This window comes from Salvelinus fontinalis, chromosome 29, assembly GCF_029448725.1.
Source record: "Salvelinus fontinalis isolate EN_2023a chromosome 29, ASM2944872v1, whole genome shotgun sequence".
Lineage (NCBI taxonomy): Eukaryota > Metazoa > Chordata > Actinopteri > Salmoniformes > Salmonidae > Salvelinus > Salvelinus fontinalis.
In genome coordinates, this window is record NC_074693.1 from 7076637 (window position 1) to 7097616 (window position 20980).

A 20980-nucleotide genomic window follows, 5' to 3' on the forward strand; every position below is an offset into this window, starting at 1 on the left:
ATATATTGACATGATATATTGATTTGATATATTGATTTGATATATTGATATGATATTTTGGTATGATATATTTATGATATATTGATATGATATATTGACATGATATATTGACATGATATATTGACATGATATATTGATATGATATATTGATTTGATATATTGATATGATATTTTAGTATGATATATTTATGATATATTGACATATTTATGATATGTTGATATGATATATTTAAGAGTATTTGTCTTACTGTAAAGGCCACATAGATTACATAGAGTAGGATCATAGCCTACTTAGAGCCTACATAGAGGATCCTAGTCTACATAGAGTAGGATCATAGTCTACACAGAGTGGGATCATAGCCTACACAGAGTAGGATCATAGTCTACACAGAGTAGGATCATAGCCTACACAGAGTAGGATCATAGCCTACACAGAGTAGGATCATAGTCTACACAGAGTAGGATCATAGCCTACACAGAGTAGGATCATAGCCTACACAGAGTAGGATCATAGCCTACACAGAGTAGGATCATAGTCTACACAGAGTAGGATCATAGCCTACACAGAGTAGGATCATAGCCTACACAGAGTAGGATCATAGTCTACACAGAGTAGGATCATAGCCTACACAGAGTAGGATCATAGCCTACACAGAGTAGGATCATAGCCTACACAGAGTAGGATCATAGTCTACACAGAGTAGGATCATAGCCTACACAGAGTAGGATCATAGCCTACACAGAGTAGGATCATAGCCTACACAGAGTAGGATCATAGCCTACATAGAGCCTACATAGAGTAGAATCCTAGCCTGCGTAGCGTAGAATCATAGTCTGCATAGAGTAGAATCATAGCCTACATAGAGCCTACAAATGAACATTTGGGCTTTGTTTAGGCCAACATACTTCAAGAAGAGGTCCCACAACTTAAGGAATTGTTAAGGCTTATTATTCAATGCGCTGTAGAGAAAGTCTCATTGGGAGATAAATCAATGGCCCTTTGTTCCCATTCACTCCAGTGTTCTGTCCATGCGGATGCCTGATCAGATATCCACAGCAGAATACACTTTTCTGCACAATGTAGTAAAATGTGTAAAAGATGTGAATAACATAATGTAAGAGGCAGCTCATCTCTGGCTCCTAGAATACAAGACTTTGCACCCAGCTGGAGGGCATTCAAAAACAGAATCTGGCTCCTGAAGAACCTGTCCTTTATGTAAGGCAATCCCAGAAACAATGAACAAGAGAACCTTTCGCACCCTGACACTTATTACAAACACTAGACAAATTAGCGTTCTTTCTGTCTAGATACAGGAGTGACATGCAGTCGATGTAGGATCTTAAATTGCATTTCCCAGGCTGAGTTGCAAGCTAGAAAATGGGATGGTTGTACACACATTTGTCTTTCGAGTCTTCAAGCTCTATTGGGAGCCTATCAGTCTCCACTATCACCTTAGTTTTGTCTGTCTTATCTTTCTTCAAAATGCACAGTAAATGATAAAAGTGTTGAGTGATAGATTTCAGCTGCGTATTCTTCAAGAGGTTCTCAATAGGTGAGATGGCAAAGCCATCTGGATGCAGTTATGAAATTAAGAATTTTAAAGAATTTTTGAAAGTCACTCTTAAAGATGCCGGATTTACTAACAATCTGGTCAAATGTTAGATTTTTGTTATCACCCTGAACAATATGTTTGACGACATTGATGCCCTAACTCCTCCGTTCATCCCAGGTCGAAAATCAGGATTCTCATGCAAAGGGGTCCTTACTCAGAAACAATGATTATGCCCTTCTAACGTCCTGATCTACCTCCAGATAGAGCAAGTTCTTCAGCACATACTTGTCTTTAGTCGGTTTGGCTATCTTTGTCTGGGGTATAAAAGGTTACGGAGTGGGATTTTTCCAAGAGTAGCTGATGCATTATTAAGCCAAAAGGAATTTGGATTTTCAATACAGAACTCAAGGATAAATCTCAGTTGAGATGCCAGTTGACAACATTTAAGAGAAGGGGCTGCTAGACCAACTAACCAGGTAGGGTGTCATAAACTAACCAGGTAGGGTGTCATAAACTAACCAGGTAGGGTGTCATAAACTAACCAGGTAGGGTGTCATAAACTAACCAGGTAGGGTGTCATAAACTAACCAGGTAGGGTGTCATAAACTAACCAGGTAGGGTGTCATAAACTAACCAGGTAGGGTGTCATAAACTAACCAGGTAGGGTGTCATAAACTAACCAGGTAGGGTGTCATAAACTAACCAGGTACGGTGTCATAAACTAACCAGGTAGGGTGTCATAAACTAACCAGGTACGGTGTCATAAACTAACCAGGTAGGGTGTCATAAACTAACCAGGTAGGGTGTCATAAACTAACCAGGTACGGTGTCATAAACTAACCAGGTAGGGTGTCATAAACTAACCAGGTAGGGTGTCATAAACTAACCAGGTAGGGTGTCATAAACTAACCAGGTAGGGTGTCATAAACTAACCAGGTAGGGTGTCATAAACTAACCAGGTAGGGTGTCATAAACTAACCAGGTAGGGTGTCATAAACTAACCAGGTAGGGTGTCATAAACTAACCAGGTAGGGTGTCATAAACTAACCAGGTAGGGTGTCATAAACTAACCAGGTAGGGTGTCATAAACTAACCAGGTAGGGTGTCATAAACTAACCAGGTAGGGTGTCATAAACTAACCAGGTAGGGTGTCATAAACTAACCAGGTAGGGTGTCATAAACTAACCAGGTAGGGTGTCATAAACTAACCAGGTAGGGTGTCATAAACTAACCAGGTACGGTGTCATAAACTAACCAGGTAGGGTGTCATAAACTAACCAGGTAGGGTGTCATAAACTAACCAGGTAGGGTGTCATAAACTAACCAGGTAGGGTGTCATAAACTAACCAGGTAGGGTGTCATAAACTAACCAGGTAGGGTGTCATAAACTAACCAGGTAGGGTGTCATAAACTAACCAGGTAGGGTGTCATAAACTAACCAGGTAGGGTGTCATAAACTAACCAGGTAGGGTGTCATAAACTAACCAGGTAGGGTGTCATAAACTAACCAGGTAGGGTGTCATAAACTAACCAGGTAGGGTGTCATAAACTAACCAGGTACGGTGTCATAAACTAACCAGGTAGAGTGTCATAAACTAACCAGGTAGGGTGTCATAAACTAACCAGGTAGGGTGTCATAAACTTCAAAAGGATGTGGACACCTCTTGTTCGAAAATCATGGGCATTAATATGTAGTTGGTCTGTTCTTTGCGGCTATAACATCCCACACTCTTTTGGGAAGGCTGTCCACTAGATGTTGGAACATTGCTACGGGGACTTGCTTTCAGTCAGCCACAAGAGCATTAGTGAGGTCGGGCACTGATGTTGGGGGATTAGGCTTGGCTCGCAGTCGGCGTTCCAATTCATCCCAAAGGTGTTCGATGAGTTTGAGGTCAGGGCTCTGTGCAAGGCCAGTCAAGTTCTTCCACACTGATCTCGACAAACCATTTCTGTTTGGACCTCGCTTTGTGCACGGGGGCATTGTCATGCCGAAACAGGAAAAAGCCTTCCCCAAACTGTTGCCAAATTTGGAAGCACAAAATCACATAGAATGTCATTGTATAATGTAGTGTTAAGATTCCCTTCACTGGAACTAAGGGGCCTAGACAAACCATGAAAAACAGCCCCAGACCATTATTCCTCCTCCACCATTTGGGCAGTTAGCATTCTCCTGGCAACTGCCAAAACCTCTAGCAATAGACTGGAGGAACTGGCAGCATAATACATGTTTAGTAATAGACTGGAGGAACTGGCAGCACAATACATGTTTAGCAATAGACTGGAGGAACTGGCAGCACAATACATGTTTAGTAATAGACTGGAGGAACTGGCAGCATAATACATGTTTAGTAATAGACTGGAGGAACTGGCAGCACAATACATGTTTAGCAATAGACTGGAGGAACTGGCAGCACAATACATGTTTAGTAATAGACTGGAGCAACTGGCAGCATAATACATGTTTAGTAATAGACTGGAGGAACTGGCAGCACAATACATGTTTAGCAATAGACTGGAGGAACTGGCAGCACAATACATGTTTAGTAATAGACTGGAGCAACTGGCAGCACAATACATGTTTAGTAATAGACTGGAGGAACTGGCAGCATAATACATGTTTAGCAATAGACTGGAGGAACTGGCAGCACAATACATGTTTAGCAATAGACTGGAGGAACTGGCAGCACAATACATGTTTAGTAATAGACTGGAGGAACTGGCAGCACAATACATGTTTAGCAATAGACTGGAGGAACTGGCAGCACAATACATGTTTAGCAATAGACTGGAGGAACTGGCAGCACAATACATGTTTAGTAATAGACTGGAGGAACTGGCAGCACAATACATGTTTAGCAATAGACTGGAGGAACTGGCAGCACAATACATGTTTAGCAATAGACTGGAGGAACTGGCAGCATAATACATGTTTAGCAATAGACTGGAGGAACTGGCAGCATAATACATGTTTAGCAATAGACTGGAGGAACTGGCAGCATAATACATGTTTAGTAATAGACTGGAGGAACTGGCAGAACAATACATGTTTAGCAATAGACTGGAGGAACTGGCAGCACAATACATGTTTAGCAATAGACTGGAGGAACTGGCAGCATAATACATGTTTAGCAATAGACTGGAGCAACTGGCAGCACAATACATGTTTAGCAATAGACTGGAGGAACTGGCAGCATAATACATGTTTAGTAATAGACTGGAGGAACTGGCAGCACAATACATGTTTAGCAATAGACTGGAGGAACTGGCAGCACAATACATGTTTAGCAATAGACTAGAGCAGTGATTCCCAAACTTTTTATAGTCCCGTACCCCTTCAAACATTCATTCACCTGGCCAGCGTACCCCCTCTAGCACCAGGGTCAGCTGTACCCCCTCTAGCACCAGGGTCAGCTGTACCCCCTCTAGCACCAGGGTCAGCTGTACCCCCTCTAGCACCAGGGTCAGCTGTACCCCCTCTAGCACCAGGGTCAGCGTACCCCCTCTAGCACCAGGGTCAGCGTACCCCCTCTAGCACCAGGGTCAGCGTACCCCCTCTAGCACCAGGGTCAACGTACCCCCTCTAGCACCAGGGTCAGCGTACCCCCTCTAGCACCAGGGTCAGCGTACCCCCTCTAGCACCAGGGTCAGCGTACCCCCTCTAGCACCAGGGTCAACGTACCCCCTCTAGCACCAGGGTCAGCGTACCCCCTCTAGCACCAGGGTCAGCGTACCCCCTCTAGCACCAGGGTCAGCGTACCCCCTCTAGCACCAGGGTCAGCGTACCCCCTCTAGCACCAGGGTCAGCGTACCTTCTCTAGCACCAGAGTCAGCGTACCCCATCTAGCACCAGGGTCAGCGTACCCCCTCTTGCACCAGGGTCAGCGTACCCCCTCCAGCACCAGGGTCAGCGTACCCCCTCTAGCACCAGGGTCAGCGTACCCACTCTAGCACCAGGGTCAGCGTACTCCATCTAGCACCAGGGTCAGCTGTACCCCCTCTAGCACCAGGGTCAGCGTACCCCCTCTAGCACCAGGGTCAGCGTACCCCCTCTAGCACTAGGGTCAGCGTACCCCCTCTAGCACCAGGGTCAGCGTACCCCCTCTAGCACCAGGGTCAGCGTACTCTCCAATGTTGTTTTTTGCCGTCATTGTAAGCCTGCCACACACACACTATACGATACATTTATTAAACATAAGAATGAGTGTGAGTCTTTGTCACAACCCGGCTCGTGGGAAGTGACAAAGAGCTCTTATAGGACCAGGGCACAAATAATAATATAATAATAATCAATAATTTTGCTCTTTATTTAACCATCTTACATATAAAACCTTATTTGTTCATCAAAAATGGTGAATAACTCGCCACAGATTAATGAGAAGGGTGGCTTGAAAGGATGCACATAACTCTGCAATGTTGGGTTGTATTGGAGAGAGTCTCAGTCTTAAATCATTTCCCACATGCAGTCTGTGCCTGTATTTAGTTTTCATGCTAGCGGGGTTCGAGAATCCACTCTCACATAAGTACGTGATTGCAAAGGGTATCAGTGTCTTAACACCGCGATTTGCCAAGGCAGGATACTCTGAGCGCAGCCCTATCCAGAAATCTGTCAGTGGCTTCTGATTAAATTAAAATTTCACAGAACCGCTTGTTGCAATTTCAATGAGGCTCTCTAGTTCAGATATCGGTAAATGGACTGGAGGCAGGGCATGAAAGGGATAACAAATCCAGTTGTTTGTGTCATCTGTTTCGGGAAAGTACCTGCGTAATTGCGCACCTAACTCACTCAGGTGCTTCACTATATCACATTTGACATTGTCCGTAAGCTTGAGTTCATTTGCACACACAAAAATCATACAATGATGGAAAGACCTGTGTGTTGTCCTTGTTAATGCAGACAGAGAAGAGCTCCAACGTCTTAATCATAACCTCAATTTTGTCCCGCATATTGAATATAGATGCGGAGAGTCCCTGTAATCCTAGATTCAGATCATTCAGGCGAGAAAAAACATCACCCAGATAGGCCAGTTGTGTGAGAAACTGGTCATCATGCAAGCGGTCAGACTAGTGAAAATTATGGTCAGTAAAGAAAACTTTAAGCTCGTCTATCAATTTAAAAAAACGTGTCAATACTTTGCCCCTTGATAACCGGCGCACTTCTGTATGTTGTAAAAGTGTTACATGGTCGCTGCCCATATCATTGCATAGTGCAGAAAATACACGAGAGTTCAGGGGCCTTGCTTTAACAAAGTCAACCATTTTCACTGTAGTGTCCAAAATGTCTTTCAAGCTGTCAGGCATTCCCTTGGCAGCAAGAGCCTCTCAGTGGATGCTGCAGTTCTACCCAAGTGGCGTCGGGAGCAACTGCTTACCACTCCACTGTCTCCCTGTCATGGCTTTTGCCCCACCAATACAGACACAAACACATCTTGACCACCAAAGTCCATTTGATGTCACAAAGCTGTCCAGCACTTTAAAAATATCCTGTCATGTTGTCCTGGTTTCCAGTGGTTTGCAGAAGAGGATGTCTTCCTAAATTGACCCCCTATAAATGTAACGGACATATACCAGGAGCTGTGCCAGGCCCGCCACGTCTGTTGACTCATCCAGCTGTAATGCATAGAATTTACTGGCTTGTATGCGAAGCAGTAATTGTTTCAAAACATCTCCTGCCATGTCACTGATGCATCGTGAAACAGTGTTGTTTGATGAAGGCATTGTCTGTATAGTTTTTTTGTCCTTTTCCCCCAGCATTGTCCCAGCCATATCCACGGCAGCAGGAAGAATAAAGTCCTCCACAATAGTATGGCACTTGCCTGTCCTAGCCACTCGGTAGCTCACCATATAAGATGCTTCTAGCCCCGTCTTATTAATGGTATCTGTTGCTTTTATTCGTCTTACTACTCGAAAGTCGTCTTTATTCTCACTCCAAAAACTCCTGTGGCTTATTTTTCAAATTGCCATGTCTTGTGGAGGTTTCATCGAGTTGTGAGATAGTACTTTTGCACATATAACACACTGTGGCTGAGGAAAGGCACTACTCCCAATATAAGTGAACCCCAAATCAAGTGTAGTTTTCATCATATTTGCGCCTCTTCGATGGTCCAACGTCCCTGTCTGTTGTTCTGTGCTTTCCCGGGTAAGGGAGCAGTAGCTCTTCGACTGCATCAGATTCACAACTGTCATTGTCCATGCTAGCTGGGCTAACAACAAATGTAGAATTACTGATGCTAGCATTGGATGTGCTCGTGGAAGCAGAATAACTTGTGTCATCGACAGGTGCAGGTGTAGTACTGCTGGTAGTAGCAGTACTACCAGTAGAGCTGGTATGTGTTTCTATGGATACGGGCCTTCCAGTTTGGGAATACCTGGACTAGAGGAACTGGCATTATAATAAATGTTTAGTAATAGCACTATAACAACCAGGCGTATACTGATTATATCATACACAATAGGGAAGGAAAGAGATGCCACCCGTCGCATTACCATCCAAGGATTTGGTGTGTTCAGGAAGGGAAAAGGTGGTTAGATGGCAAGGTGAGGAGTGAGACAAACCTGAGGAGTTCTGATTCTGGAGTGACAACAGGTGTGGGAACAGGTGTCGTGCAAAGGGGCGTGGCCTGGACTAAGTAGTTCATCTGCAGAGGAGTGGTCTTCAATACAATATCTATGGAGTTAAAGGGCTGTGTTTGCCATTGTTTATAGAATCTATCTATGGAGTTAAAGGGCTGTGTTTGCCATTGTTTATAGAATCTATCTATGGAGTTAAAGGGCTGTGTTTGCCATTGTTTATAGAATCTATCTATGGAGTTATATAGGGCTGTCAATTAGATCACCTATAGACCCTAGGGCATAGCGTCAGATTGATTAGGCCTACCATAAGAATATGTCAGGAAAATGCCAATGGTCATTTCACGGGGAAATAAAACCTTTAATTAAATCTGACATTAATTGACCTTCATCACAGGTTGAGGATAATAAAGGTTGGGAATGATAAATGATTCATAGAGCAATGTAATAGAGGGGGTACTATTATAAAAACATATATTTAAGAGGTGAGGTGGATAGGATATTGTTTGTGGTTTGGTTTTTGATTGAATAGGGTTATGGTTTGGCCTCACTCAGAGGTAAATATTGTTTGTGAGCTTCGAGCGCTGTCGAGGCCTCCCTCCTCTCCTCGGTGGTCAGTGATCCCGGTTGTCTCGCGGCTGAGCGCTGATCAGTATTCTGGCAGGACCGCCTCTCAAGCTCGCTCTGCTTCACAGCCGCTCTCTCTCTGTTCTCCGGTCCAAGTCAAGCAGAAGGCTCAGCAGCCCGCGCGCAGCCCGCAGACAGACAGACAGAAAGAAAGACAGACAGACAATACTCTCGTGTGTTGTTGAGTGTCAGCTGGCCTGAATCCTGACAGTGTCGGTTCAGGGAGAGAAAAAGCGAACACGGGTGTTGACCCGAGGAGAATAATCGGTGCTGCTGACGGATGGTGATGAGGATGATGATGGTGAGGATGATGATGATCCATCTGTCCCCGAGCCTTTTATGAGCTGCAATAGCGCGTGTAGGGTGAAGACAAGAAGCGTAGCCTGGGAGGCCGTTTTTTCCGCTGTCTTTTTCTTTTCAATCTGTGGCCAAATGGTGGATGCTGTCTGGACCGTTAAATTCAAACAGTCCCGGTCGAGACCGGAGCAGAGCAGCAGCGCGCGCCCACCGTCATCCGGACAAGGAGCACACAGACACCGCAGCAGCCGCATCCCTCTCGCCTTGCAGCATTGCACCATGGCCTTGGATGTCCAGACATTCGTTGTGTTCACGGTGATCGCGGTTCTGGTGCTTGTGAACGTTCTGTTAATGTTCATCCTCGGTACGCGTTAACCGGACCGGCGCTCGAGGCCCAGTTCGCGCAACACACAACCGTTTGAGAGAGAGGGAGCAGGCGAGCGTTCATTCGTTCGTTGAGAGCGGGACCCCCATCGCATCTTCAACATGGCCACACAGTGAAATGAATGACGTTGGTACAATATATGTGTATTTATTTAACGTACAGTGTATCCCCTGAATCCTCCCGTTGTCTCGTCCTCTGGCCCTGTGTAGCTGATGGTGTTTTGGTGGTGTCGATGGTTGTGCGGTTAACGCTCTGCGATGTTTCCCTGGTGATTGTAGAGAATTCGCCATATTCCCTCTAAAGGCCGTGTTTTATCCCCCATTGCCTGCCCGCTCTCCCCTTCTCTCCTCAATGTTGTATTGTGTATCTCTGTGAGCAATAGTACTAAATTGTGCACTTTGGTTTTTCCTGGAATCTTTTTTCCCGGAATGTCTAACGGTATTTCGGCTGCGTAGTTATTATTTGGGATGTTTTGACGGTCTGTTATAATGCTGTTGTATTATATTCAGCAACAATAATTCATCCTTTTATCCCCACTATAAGGGATTTTTATTGTGATTTACTAGTGGTGCATTTGGAAGGATTTATACATGTGTTATAGTGTTCCAATATGTTCTAATGATGCAGAACATAATCTTTCACACTGGACATTATCAACCAATAAAATAGCGGGCCAGCTAGAGGAAGCCCTCAATGCTCCAACACACACACACACACACACACACACACACACACACACACACACACACACACACACACACACACACACACACACACACACACACACACACACACACACACACACACACATTGGTTTCCCATATTTTCAACCATGCAACATTGATCTATCTACATCTCCTCCATTCTACATGCACGATGCTCCATTCTACATGCACGTTGCTCTATGCCTCAACACCTGCCTGTGAATCATTTTCAGACACAATAAACCGGTATTAATAAATAGAGATGGATAGAACTGTCATTATTCTAAACTACACACATTAACAAGGAATTGTATAACATATTATTATTAAACAGATCAAATCTGTGCATTTAGCTTTACTATGAGACTGTCTTAATATCTGATGGAAAGTGAGGTTTATAAATGTTGTATAGTATGAGAGTTAGATATAGATGTTTTAAAAGCCCTGGAAGTCTCAGAGCTATCAGATGTAAAGCCCTGGAAGTCTCAGAGCTATCAGATGTAAAACCCAGGAAGTCTCAGAGCTATCAGATATAAAGCCCGGAAAGTCTCAGAGCTATCAGATATAAAACCCGGAAAGTCTCAGAGCTATCAGATATAAAGCCCTGGAAGTCTCAGAGCTATCAGATATAAAGCCCTGAAAGTCTCAGAGCTATCAGATGTAAGCCTCTGGCACCCCAATGGTGGAACAAACTCCCTCACGACGCCAGGACAGCGGAGTCAATCACCACCTTCCGGAGACACCTGAAACCCCACCTCTTCAAGGAATACCTAGGATAGGATAAAGCAATCCTTCTGCCCCCCCCCCCCCCTTAAAAGATTTAGATGCACTATTGTAAAGTGGCTGTTCCACTGGATGTCACTAGGTGAATGCACCAATTTGTAAGTCGCTCTGGATAAGAGCGTCTGCTAAATGACTTAAATGTAAATGTAAATATAAAGCCCTGGAAGGCTCAGAGCTATCAGATATAAAGCCCCAGAAGGCTCAGAGCTATCAGATATAAAGCCCCAGAAGGCTCAGAGCTATCAGATATACAGCCCTGCAGACTTAGCACTATCAGATATAAAGCCCTGCAGGCTCAGAGCTATCAGATATAAAGCCCTGCAGACTTAGCGCTATCAGATATAAAGCCCTGCAGGCTCAGAGCTATCAGATATAAAGCCCTGCAGACTTAGAGCTATCAGATATAAAGCCCTGCAGACTCAGAGCTATCAGATATAAAGCCCTGCAGACTTAGAGCTATCAGATATAAAGCCCTGCAGATTTAGAGCTATCAGATATAAAGCCCTGCAGACTCAGAGCTATCAGATATAAAGCCCTGCAGGCTCAGAGCTATCAGATATAAAGCCCTGCAGACTCAGAGCTATCAGATATAAAGGCCCGCAGGCTCAGAGCTATCAGATATAAAGCCCTGCAGACTTAGAGCTATCAGATATAAAGCCCTGCAGACTTAGAGCTATCAGATATAAAGCCCTGCAGGCTTAGAGCTATCAGATATAAAGCCCTGCAGACTTAGAGCTATCAGATATAAAGCCCTGCAGGCTCAGAGCTATCAGATATAAAGCCCTGCAGACTCAGAGCTATCAGATATAAAGCCCTGCAGACTTAGAGCTATCAGATATAAAGCCCTGCAGACTTAGAGCTATCAGATATAAAGCCCTGCAGACTCAGAGCTATCAGATATAAAGCCCTGCAGGCTCAGAGCTCAGAGCTATCCATGTAGTCCTGCCCTGATGAAGATGGCCAACACTAAGTGCTGCTGGTAGTCTCTGTGGAGAGGTATCCACTCTATAGTATAGTGCTGTATGTCGTCTCTGTGGAGAGGTATCCACTCTATAGTATAGTGCTGTCTGTCGTCTCTGTGGAGAGGTGTCCACTCTATAGTATAGTGCTGTCTGTAGTCTCTGTGGAGAGGTATCCACTCTATAGTATAGTGCTGTATGTCGTCTCTGTGGAGAGGTATCCACTCTATAGTATAGTGCTGTTTGTCGTCTCTGTGGAGAGGTATCCACTCTATAGTATAGTGCTGTATGTCGTCTCTGTGGAGAGGTATCCACTCTATAGTATAGAGGGGCTAAGTGTCGTCTCTAGTGTGTGTCTGCGTGCATGTGTACGTGTGTACGTGTGTACGTGTGTGTGTGAGTGAGTGTGTGTGTGTGTGTGTGTGTGTGTGTGTGTGTGTGTGTGTGTGTGTGTGTGTGTGTGTGTGTGTGTGTGTGTGTGTGTGTATGTGTGTGTGTTTACATCTCAGTGGGATACAAGACAAACAGAGCCTTTCAACAGGAGCATACCAGTGTTCATGTATCTATGGTACAGACAGTTGTTGGGTTGGCAGAGATGGTAGGATGATACCTACAGCCTGGTGAGAGTGTGTATGTTAATTCATGTGTGCAATTATTAGGTGTATGCATGTGTGTGTGTTTACATGTGTGTGTGTGTGTGTGTGTTTACATTTGTGTTTGTGTTTACGTGTGTATGTGTGTTTACGTGTTTGTGTGTGTGTTTACGTGTGTGTCTGTGTTTACATGTGTCTCTGTGTTTACGTGTGTGTGTGTGTGTTTACGTGTGTGTATGTGTTTACGTGTGTGTGTGTGTGTTATCTATAGTTTAATTGTAAAGCTGAACTCTACAGGCGTCCCCAGTATTCACTCATTTGGAATAATGTTAAACGCTGTGTAGTCTGAAGTGCCAATATCTGTGTGTCGGAGGTGTATGTCTCAGAGATGTGTGTACGCACCGGTATGTGTTTGTTTCTCACTGGTTTGAGGCAGAGCCTCTCTGATTGGCTGGAAGATTCTGGGCAGAAGTGCATTGCATAACTGGGTTGGTAGGCTCAGGCAGGAGGACGGAGGGAGAGAGATAGACTCAGTACATCACTCGCAGAGGAGAGGAAGAGCCTCTTTCTGGAATACCATCTCGTTTCCTCCACATCTCTCTCTCTCTCTCTCTCTCTCTCTCTCTCTCTCTCTCTCTCTCTCTCTCTCTCTCTCTCTCTCTCTCTCTCTCTCTGTCTCTCCCCCTCTCTCTCTCTCTCTCTCTCTCTCTCTCTCTCTCTCTCTCTCTCTCTCTCTCTCTCCGTCTCTGTCTCTGTCTCTGTCTCTGTCTCTGTCTCTGTCTCTGTCTCTGTCTCTCTCTCTCTCTCTGAAGGATCATTACCTATATACCTGTTTCCTAAAGGATTATTACTAGGATGGTTATCTGATCAGATACATCCATGCATACGCTGTCTGACCATTTTAATGCCACAAACATGGTAAGGATGTTTTCCAGTATCTGTGTGTGGTGTGTGTGTGTGTGTGTGTGTGTGTGTGTGTGTGTGTGTGTGTGTGTGTGTGTGCGTGCGTGTGTGTGTGTGTGTGTGTGTGTGTGTGTGTGTGTGTGTGTGTGTGTGTGTGTGTGTGTGTGTGTGTGTGTGTGTGTGTGTGTGTGTGTGTGTGTGCGTGCGCGCGTGTGTGTGTGTGTGTATAGTCGTATGGTGCTGTCGAGGCTGTTTCTGGCTGTGAATGCTGATGTGGTGTGGTGTGGTGCGTGATCGTGTTAGCGAGAGGGTTAGACCTTCAGCTCTGCAGTTTACCACTGTCCTTCTTATGTGTGACCTGGAACCAGAATTGTACATCATTACCTGTGTCAAATCAAACCAATCCATGTCTGCATCTATCGGTAATGTGACCCAAATACAGGTTTGCAGTCGGATCCGCTTTTCTCTTTGATGTTGTTGCTGCAATGTTACCCAGTAGCTCGTCAGCACCACAGATTTTGGTGATACTGTCTGTGGGTCTAGCTATGCAGTAGACAGATATATCTAGAGGCACAGGAGAGAGGGATGTCTCTATACAGTAGACAGATTGTTCCAGAGGTATAGGAGAGAGGCATGTCTCTATACAGTAGACAGATTGTTCCAGAGGTATAGGAGAGATGGATGTCTCTCTACAGTAGACTGATAGTTCCAGAGGTATAGGAGAGATGGATGTCTCTATACAGTAGACTGATAGTTCCAGAGGTATAGGAGAGATGGATGTCTCTCTACAGTAGACTGATAGTTCCAGAGGTATAGGAGAGATGGATGTCTCTATACAGTAGACTGATAGTTCCAGAGGTATAGGAGAGATGGCTGTCTCTCTACAGTAGACAGATCCAGCTAGGTAAACAGGTATGGGAGCAAGAGGATGTTGTTGGCATAGAAATAGAATAGAACGGGCTTGGAAACATTATGCCATCATTGACTTGAATGGGGAGGCCTGTTCAATGGATTCTATTTCTATGGTTGTTGGTTGGACGTCAGATCTCTTGGGTGCATTGCAAGCAGGTTTCTTTTGATCAACGAAAGGCAGCCCCTACTGGGATAGAGAGATAGAGAGAGGGAGAGGGGGAAAAGAGAGAGAGAGAGAGAGAGAGAGAGAGAGAGAGACAGAGAGAGAGAGAGAGAGAGAGAGAGAGAGAGAGAGAGAGAGAGAGAGAGAGAGAGAGAGAGAGAGAGTAATGGGAGGAATGGGAGGAAGATTGATTATGCAACACTTTTCATTTACAGGAAAATACTGCGATGTATCAGAGAGGGAGAGAACTGATCTTGTTATCCTGGGGAGGGGATGGAGGGATGAAGAGAGGAAGGAACAGGGACTGGTGTTAGCTCTGGCTGGACCCACACACTAGAGGGATGTTGCTATGGTGTTGTAATATCACACTAGAGGGATGTTGCTATGGTGTTGTAATATCACACTAGAGGGATGTTGCTACGGTGTTGTAATATCACACTAGAGGGATGTTGCTATGGTGTTGTAATATCACACTAGAGGGATGTTGCTACAGTGTTGTAATATAGAGGGATGTTGCTATGGTGTTGTAATATCACATTAGAGGGATGTTGCTATGGTGTTGTAATATCACACTAGAGGGATGTTGCTATGGTGTTGTAATATTACACTAGAGGGATGTTGCTATGGTGTTGTAATATCACACTAGAGGGATGTTGCTATGGTGTTGTAATATTACACTAGAGGGATGTTGCTACGGTGTTGTAATATCACACTAGAGGGATGTTGCTATGGTGTTGTAATATCACATTAGAGGGATGTTGCTACAGTGTTGTAATATCACACTAGAGGGATGTTGCTACAGTGTTGTAATATAGAGGGATGTTGCTATGGTGTTGTAATATCACATTAGAGGGATGTTGCTATGGTGTTGTAATATTACACTAGAGGGATGTTGCTACAGTGTTGTAATATCACATTAGAGGGATGTTGTAATATCACATTAGAGGGATGTTGCTACGGTGTTGTAATATCACATTAGAGGGATGTTGCTATGGTGTTGTAATATCACATTAGAGGGATGTTGCTATGGTGTTGTAATATCACATTAGAGGGATGTTGCTATGGTGTTGTAATATCACACTAGAGGGATGTTGCTATGGTGTTGTAATATCACATTAGAGGGATGTTGCTATGGTGTTGTAATATCACATTAGAGGGATGTTGCTATGGTGTTGTAATATCACACTAGAGGGATGTTGCTACAGTGTTGTAATATAGAGGGATGTTGCTATGGTGTTGTAATATCACACTAGAGGGATGTTGCTATGGTGTTGTAATATCACACTAGAGGGATGTTGCTATGGTGTTGTAATATAGAGGAATGTTGCTATGGTGTTGTAATATCACATTAGAGGGATGTTGCTATGGTGTTGTAATATCACATTAGAGGGATGTTGCAATGATGTTGTAATATCACATTAGAGGGATGTTGCTATGGTGTTGTAATATCACACTAGAGGGATGTTGCTATGGTGTTGTAATATCACACTAGAGGGATGCTGCTATGGTGTTGTAATATCACACTAGAGGGATGTTGCTATGGTGTTGTAATATCACACTAGAGGGATGCTGCTATGGTGTTGTAATATCACACTAGAGGGATGTTGCTATGGTGTTGTAATATAGAGGGATGTTGCTATGGTGTTGTAATATCACATTAGAGGGATGTTGCTATGGTGTTGTAATATCACACTAGAGGGATGTTGCTATGGTGTTGTAATATAGAGGGATGTTGCTATGGTGTTGTAATATAGAGGGATGTTGCTATGGTGTTGTAATATTACACTAGAGGGATGTTGCTATGGTGTTGTAATATCACACTAGAGGGATGCTGCTATGGTGTTGTAATATCACATTAGAGGGATGTTGCTATGGTGTTGTAATATCACATTAGAGGGATGTTGCTATGGTGTTGTAATATCACATTAGAGGGATGTTGCTATGGTGTTGTAATATCACACTAGAGGGATGTTGCTATGGTGTTGTAATATAGAGGGATGTTGCTATGGTGTTGTAATATCACACTAGAGGGATGCTGCTATGGTGTTGTAATATCACACTAGAGGGATGTTGCTATGGTGTTGTAATATAGAGGGATGTTGCTATGGTGTTGTAATATTACACTAGAGGGATGTTGCTACAGTGTTGTAATATCACATTAGAGGGATGTTGCTATGGTGTTGTAATATCACATTAGAGGGATGTTGCTACGGTGTTGTAATATCACATTAGAGGGATGTTGCTATGGTGTTGTAATATCACATTAGAGGGATGTTGCTACAGTGTTGTAATATCACATTAGAGGGATGTTGCTATGGTGTTGTAATATCACATTAGAGGGATGTTGCTACAGTGTTGTAATATCACATCAGAGGGATGTTGCTATGGTGTTGTAATATCACATTAGAGGGATGTTGCTACGGTGTTGTAATATCACATTAGAGGGATGTTGCTATGGTGTTGTAATATCACACCAGAGGGATGTTGCTATGGTGTTGTAATATCACATCAGAGGGATGTTGCTATGGTGTTGTAATATCACATTAGAGGGATGTTGCTATGGTGTTGTAATATCACACCAGAGGGATGTTGCTATGGTGTTGTAATATAGAGGGATGTTGCTACAGTGTTGTAATATCACATTAGAGGGATGTTGCTATGGTGTTGTAATATCACACTAGAGGGATGTTGCTATGGTGTTGTAATATCACATCAGAGGGATGTTGCTATGGTGTTGTAATATCACATTAGAGGGATGTTGCTATGGTGTTGTAATATCACACCAGAGGGATGTTGCTATGGTGTTGTAATATAGAGGGATGTTGCTATGGTGTTGTAATATCACATTAGAGGGATGTTGCTATGGTGTTGTAATATCACATTAGAGGGATGTTGCTATGGTGTTGTAATATCACACTAGAGGGATGTTGCTATGGTGTTGTAATATCACACTAGAGGGATGTTGCTACAGTGTTGTAATATAGAGGGATGTTGCTATGGTGTTGTAATATCACACTAGAGGGATGTTGCTATGGTGTTGTAATATAGAGGGATGTTGCTATGGTGTTGTAATATCACACTAGAGGGATGTTGCTATGGTGTTGTAATATCACACTAGAGGGATGTTGCTATGGTGTTGTAATATTACACTAGAGGGATGTTGCTATGGTGTTGTAATATCACAATAGAGGGATGTTGCTACGGTGTTGTAATATAGAGGGATGTTGCTATGGTGTTGTAATATAGAGGGATGTTGCTATGGTGTTGTAATATTACACTAGGGGGATGTTGCTATGGTGTTGTAATATTACACTAGAGGGATGTTGCTATGGTGTTGTAATATCACACTAGAGGGATGCTGCTATGGTGTTGTAATATAGAGGGATGTTGCTACAGTGTTGTAATATCACATCAGAGGGATGTTGCTATGGTGTTGTAATATCACATTAGAGGGATGTTGCTATGGTGTTGTAATATTACACTAGAGGGATGTTGCTACGGTGTTGTAATATAGAGGGATGTTGCTATGGTGTTGTAATATTACACTAGAGGGATGTTGCTACGGTGTTGTAATATAGAGGGATGTTGCTATGGTGTTGTAATATAGAGGGATGTTGCTATGGTGTTGTAATATTACACTAGAGGGATGTTGCTATGGTGTTGTAATATCACACTAGAGGGATGTTGCTATGGTGTTGTAATATAGAGGGATGTTGCTATGGTGTTGTAATATTACACTAGAGGGATGTTGCTATGGTGTTGTAATATCACATTAGAGGGATGTTGCTACGGTGTTGTAATATAGAGGGATGTTGCTATGGTGTTGTAATATTACACTAGAGGGATGTTGCTATGGTGTTGTAATATCACATTAGAGGGATGTTGCTACGGTGTTGTAATATCACATTAGACTTTTGGTCATGTAGTGTATCTACATAGAGAGTAGAGTTTGTATTATTAGTCAATGGGGTTGTGTACTGTTGTACAGGGACCATTGAGAGCTTGTTATCCAGTTTGGGGGAGGGGAGCGAGGCTGACCCCAATTGGCATGGGATCTTTGCCCTCTCAGGTGGGTCCCTTGGAGCTGGTTTGGTGGTGGATGGGATTCTGTGAAATATGGCATCTGCTTTGAATTGTCCTATATGAATCGCCCTTGGCACCTGTGTAGGAATTTCCACCACATTGCTATCCAATCCCTTCAGAACTACAATAACACCTAAGTGGTATGGGTTACGGGTTAGGGGTTAAGGGTTAGGGGTTAAGGGTTACGGGTTAAGGGTTACGGGTTAGGGGTTAAGGGTTAAGGGTTAGGGGTTAAGGGTTAGGGGTTAAGGGTTACGGGTTAGGGGTTAAGGGTTAGGGGTTAAGGGTTAGGGGTTAAGGGTTACGGGTTAGGGGTTAAGGGTTAGGGGTTAAGGGTTAAGGGTTAAGGGTTAGGGGTTAAGGGTCTGCTCAGGAATCTTCATCCTCTCTGCTGATGTCTTGAATATTAGCCTACACATCAATCACTAGAGGTTAGAGGTTAGGAGAACCTAATCTCCCTGTCACCTTGCAGGCTGACTGTGATTGGTCGATATTGAGGCACACTAACATGTCTGCCTTGGAGTTATAATGCTTTTGATTGAAACTGCAATGGAAACATACAGTATGTAAAATAGGGAACTCAAAAACAGAACGGCATGATCAGAGAAGCCAATACACTCCTTACTGAGGGCCATTGATTTTCTGTTGTACCGAAAACTCCACACAAGCCGCAGGGCCATAGCCATTGTTTCTAGTGAACCATTCTAATGCTTTATGGTTGAAAGCTGAATGAATGGCCAGACTCTCTCTATGATCTCTCCGCTATCATCTCTCGTCTCATTGACTCTTCTCCCTGAGATGTCCCAGCAGGCCACTAGGAAGCATGGCTGGAGGCGGAGTTTAAGAGGCAAACTGCAGTTGAACTGTGTGTGTGTGTGTGTGTGTGTGTGTGTGTGTGTGTGTGTGTGTGTGTGTGTGTGTGTGTGTGTGTGTGTGTGTGTGTGTGTGTGTGTGTGTGTGTGTGTGTGTGTGTATATTTTGAAGTCTGTGCCTGTCTCAAGGTGCCATGGAGACATTACTCAGAGTGATGGATAATGATGGGTGGTGGTGGAGGTGTGTGTGAGGGTGGTGGCTCCTACACGGAACAGACTAATGATGTCATCACTGACTTCTCTGCTCCTCTAATAAGAAGGACCTTTACCCCTGAGCCTCCTCACAGAATACTGATAACCTCCCTGAAAAACACACATCACACGCACTCACACACACAAGGGTTTCTGTTAGCCGCTAATAGCTGGTTTTTGGCCATTTTTTTTTTAAAGCGAATAAATAAAATAATCCGGGAGAAGAAGAAAAATCCCATTGTAAAATTATGTTTTTTTGCCTATTCATTGATGGAAATACCAGTTGATGGAAATACAGTACATTTGACCAGTCATGCTTATCGGTCTATAGGTTCATTTGCATAATTTCGTGGAGTTAAATTGGTGTGTGTATTTTCATTAGTCGTTATGTATCTTATTTATCAGACGCTTACAGATACAGAGCAGAAAATGTGTTTTATAAGTGCAACAACAACACACACAAATAGTGAGCACACACACTGTAACAGAGAAAGAGTCTGACAGAAAATCTGAGCAATCGTTGGTCCTTGATACTTATATTACATTAATGCTGCTGTAATTTTATAATCAATCAGTCACAGAGCCTGTGCTGACGCTGGTGGGGTTACCTGTGCTGACGCTGGTGGGGTTACCTGTGCTGACGCTGGTGGGGTTACCTGTGCTGACGCTGGTGGGGTTACCTGTGCTGACGCTGGTGGGGTTACCTGTGCTGACGCTGGTGGGGTTACCTGTGCTGAAGCTGGTGGGGTTGCCTGTGCTGACGCTGGTGGGGTTGCCTGTGCTGACGCTGGTGGGATTACCTGTGCTGACGCTGGTGGGGTTACCTGCGCTGACGCTGGTGGGGTTACCTGCGCTGACGCTGGTGGGGTTACCTGCGCTGACGCTGGTGGGGTTACCTGCGCTGACGCTGGTGGGGTTACCTGCGCTGACGCTGGTGGGGTTACCCGCGCTGACGCTGGTGGGGTTACCTGCGCTGGCGCTGGTGGGGTTACCTGCGCTGACGCTGGTGGGGTTACCTGCCTACTGTGTTGTGTCTTGGTTGTTGTTGTGTTAGCGATGATGAGATGCTAATGACTTTAGCTCTGAGTGCTGTTATTAACATGCATTCCTCTGTGTGGGTCTGAAGCACAAGGGGCTCACTCACATGCGATTAGATGGGGGTGTGAGCACGGAATTAGGACTAAACTGACTAAATACCCCACACTTTCTTACAATAGTGATTTTTAGCGATTCCTGCCTCAGCATGTTCTCTTTTCTGGTGAGCAGTGCCTCCCCAAGGTGGCTGACATGACATCGTTGCTAATGGTGTTTCACTTGGCTGTAAGCTTCTGATAATGACCTAATAGCCTGGATCACAGAGGTTAATTCAATTTATTCTCATTGCAGT

The 20980-nt window shown here is 44.1% G+C and overlaps 1 protein-coding gene across 3 annotated transcripts in view; it reads left to right on the forward strand.

Moving 5' to 3' along the window:
* Positions 1-20980, forward strand: part of LOC129827362 (uncharacterized) — a 91034-nt gene that overhangs the window by 35776 nt on the left and 34278 nt on the right. The window lies entirely within an intron of this gene.